Here is a 4540-nt window from a genome sequence, read left to right on the forward strand (position 1 = left end):
TTTTTTTTTTACAACACTGTGAGTCATGTTCTTCTAGCTTCCCAATCATTCTCGACAAAATTGACATAATTTACAACACAAGAAAGGACTTAACAACTTATATATTTTTCCATAAGCTTTACAAGTTAAATACATTGAAATTTGTCATTTTGCAAACTTACCAAGTTCAAAGCCCCCTTAAAACTAATTTTCTTATTGATTAAAGGAAATTTTTTCAATCTACCCCTCTTCTCCAGGTTAAATGAGACTACATTCATACAAGCTCTGTCCATGGTAGAATAAACTAATTAAATAGATTCATTAGCTCTAGAATCTGCCTAGAAATTTTATCTTTCATAATAGGACTCAAAGAGGTCTCCTCAATATGAGCTCCTAGGTAACAAAAGTCTTTTTCAAATCTTCTTTATTAGGCCTTCTTTTCATTCATAGCTCACTCTAACCACAAGGTTAGTTAGAGTTTTCTTGTATTGACATATTTTCTGACTTCTTTGGAATAAGAATGTCTTATTGAATTGGCAAAATAAATTTATTTATTTCTACTAAGTTAATGTCTATTAGAAGCTCCATATGGTTAAGAAAACAAGAAGTCTTGAATATGGTCAACAATTGTTTATGACTCCTTGGTGGTGTCTTCCTATATTAGGTTGTGGCCATCTCATTTGAAAATCAATTGTTGTTCATGTTGGGAAACCCCAGATTGTTCTATGCATGCCCTAGATCGTTAGGATGAATGAAAATCTATCCTAGGCTAGGTTCTCTAAATCTATCACAACGGAAAACTTAGTATTAAAAAAAATATTGATACCACAAAAACCATAGATCTAAATAATAATGCCACATACCTTTGATCTGAATGTTCTTAGATCAATTTCAGTTGATGTAGAATACTCCAAAGTCGTAGTAGATCTCATAAACACCATGATCTTCCACTTGATGACTCCTCCTTAACTTTAAGAATTGAGATGGTGGAAATCCCAAGGTTTGAGGTTAGGGTTCTCTTTAACTCCTTATTGAGCTTAAGTAAACCATGGGTTTGGGTCACTTAATCTAACTAAAAAATGTTGCTAGTTGATTAATTAACCCAACAAGGCTTCAATTAATCAATTAGTCTAGTCCAAAGATACTATTCACTTACCCCTATGCAACCTTGCATAGTTACCAAAACGCCATTATGCGCACAAGTGAACAAAAAACCTATCCAACTCTTATAAATTATGCTATCAGGGAATATGAGCTTAAATGGGGACCACTGAGACCCAAAGAATGTACTAGCTCTTTTACAATCCAATTTTGAAGTTGACTCAAAATCTTACTACAAAGTGTCAACTACACTCCAATACCTTATTCATATTATAACAAGACACCAAGTGTTCAAGCTTGTGGCTTATTATACACTGTATACAGTCTTCCTATGAACTGGTCATCCATAATCTATCAAGATAAAAATTATCAACCTTTCAAGGCTATCTTTACAATCTTTTAGTTACATATCCTCCTGTTATGTGATCAAATGACATACTCTAACTCACTAAGAGCATATGTCAAATTCCACTAAAGGAATTATTGTAGGCTCACAAAATCTATGAGATGTCATGGTGCCTTTATTAAGAAAATTTTTTGCTACTGACTTTCATCAATAATGACCCAATCCATAAGAAATATATGATTATCTTATGATCTCACTCGTAAGTTAAAGGCATTGCTAACTTCTGCACAAGCTTAATATTCTCTCAAGTTTGAAAGACTATATAGTATAGTAGCTTGGTAAAGTCATGACTACTCGATAACCTTATGCCATGATTCACCGTAAGTCCTATCCAATGTGTAACCATACACATTAATGTACTCACCATAGGAACCCTATCCCAACGACCCAGACTGGTTATCCCTTAAATTAGGAAGTGGTGCACTACAACCTCAAATTGATTGCCTAAGTCCACAAACTAGTTGTGAACAAATCATCTACTTACAAGGAACCCATGACTTGGATATTTTGTGCAACTTTTAATGCACTCAAGTCATGTATAATGTAAGAGATGTTAGGCTAGAATGGATTAAGGATAGATAAAAGTGAACTTGGAATGTCATTAAATGAATAATGTATTCCAAATATGTTACATCATGTCATGCTTTTAAGGGTTCTATCCTAACATCTCAGTGAGGAGATGTCAAGCCTATTATACCATTTAACCACCATCATTTGGGTGATTCATCTCTAAGCTTAAGAGTGGTTTTTGCACTTGAGTAATCTCTTACCCAACATGACATTCTCATGGCTCAAACATATGACCTTTGGCTCTTATATTAATTCTTAGTTCAGGCTTTGACCATATCATCTAAAACCTAATTGGTGTTTAGTGAGGGTAGAGTAAGTTTTTCATAACATTCAACTACCAATGACCCATCCCTAATCTTAAGAGTGAGGTTGTAACCCAACACTGTTAAATTTTAAATTAATTAGAGTCGGCTAAAAGAAAGGTTTTCAAGGCTCTATTTACGATCATCCTATCTCAAAGTAATCCAACTTCATGACCATTTTTTTTAAGAGCTGCTAGTAATACTTTTAGTCACCTCTCACTAATTCTCTATCAAAATTAACCCTATTCATATTCAAAAGATCACAAGTTAGCTATCCCTTCATTACTTTGAAATGTTATTCCGCTAACCATGTAATAATAAAATTAACAAAGGATGACCTACCTCACTTGACCAAATTGGTGAGGAACATTCCATAGTTCTCAATGTTGTAAGAATCAAAATCATTCTCTAATGGCCTTAATATAGTTGGTATTCCATCACTTATTATAGTCAAGGAGATCTAGCATAAGAGAGCATGACTCTTTCAAAGGAGATAAAAAATATGTAGTCTTCTTCTTGGTTTTCTTTAGTATGTACAGGAACAACACTTTTTCTAGCCCTAAATCTAAACCAAAATTTTGATTGATGACTATGCAATTGGTAAACAACCTAATTAAGTTAGGATGGAATGTAGTTGAAAAAAGTTTAAAAATCGTCATATCAAAGGGTGGAAAAAAAAGTCTCAAACTAATTTGAAATTAGAAATAATGAAAGGTTATTCTTCTATGGTTATCGACCTGGAAATTAAGGTCCTTAGAGTGGAGATGAAGAAGAATACTTTCTTGTCTATCTATCGCATATATAAATTGGAACATTGCTTCTAGATTCTCAAGGTTTTGAGGTGATTGACCATAAATTTCTGTTGTAATTAAAATATTAAAGCCTAAATATGTAACAACTCTAGCCAAGAAAAACCAATGATAGAATTACCATGGCTTTGTAGTATTTTAGGTTGTTGTTCTCTAAGATAATCTCTAATGTGTTTGTTTGTTTTTAGATTAAGATAATTAATTATTTGTTAAAGATCTTGAAATATTAAATTAAATAAATAAGGATAAAATATAAATAAAGATTTCCTAAATTATTAAAAAAACAAAATCAAACAAAAAAAATGTTCTAGATAGTTTCACAATTTAGTGTCAAATCCTTAGAAAGAAAGCACTATAAAACTAAGGTTTAGAATCAAAGCAAATTCATGACCAAATTGAATCTTAAGACCAATATTGCATCTAGAACTTAGATTTTTCATTTTTAAAATAGATTCTTAAAACCATTAAGTGTAGGAGATTAATTAACGGTAAAAGGTTTAGCTTTTTAACCTTTTATCTTCTTGTAACTTTGTTTTGTAGTAGATAACTATAAGGAAGACCAAAATAACTAATGATCAAGAGTTACCAAGAATTACTAGTATTAGGAAATAACCTACCATATCATTCCCTAATACAACTCAGAAAGATAGGACTAAATATTCATAATTTGTGTAACTTGACCAGTCATTAATCTCATTATTATAATTCTTAAACCAATTAGATATGATGGTTAATTTTGATTTTAAATTGTATTAAATCAAAAGTCCATATCCATCTTTATAGATCCGGCTCTTAGATTCGTTAATAGTATGGTCAAATTATGGTAACTAGTGATCAATGTCTTCCTAAGAATCACTAGTATCTTGATAAGAATCATCTGTAATTTATCTGGGGTGATCAAACGTAGAGGATTTATTCTTACCAATTAGAACTTGGAAAAAAAAAAATCAAACCATTCAATATGTTACCGTTTCTTGTCATTCATTTTTATGATTCTTGACTTTCAACATTTTTTTCAAGAAGAGAAATGAATCTTTTTCTCTATTTTTTTTCCTAAATAAAAAAAGTCCCTAGAAAATCTAAAAATTGAGTTTTTGTAGTTTCTACAAAAAAAAAAACCCAACACGTGGAATATTCCTATTGGCCACTTATTATACAAATAATTAACTAAAAATGACTAGAAAATAATAAAAGTATGATTTCCAATTATATGAGACCTACTTAGAGTGGATGGAGTGCCCAAGATGCAATTCTCAAGGTGGATGAGGTGAAACATCAAAGTGACAGTGTATGATTTGAAATAAGGGTAATTTTGAAATGGATTTCAAAATCATAAGTTGAATTTTGAAATCATTTCAAAACTATCCTTTAGT

The sequence above is a fragment of the Vitis vinifera genome, chromosome 1, assembly GCF_030704535.1.
Source record: "Vitis vinifera cultivar Pinot Noir 40024 chromosome 1, ASM3070453v1".
Classification (NCBI taxonomy): Eukaryota; Viridiplantae; Streptophyta; class Magnoliopsida; order Vitales; family Vitaceae; genus Vitis; species Vitis vinifera.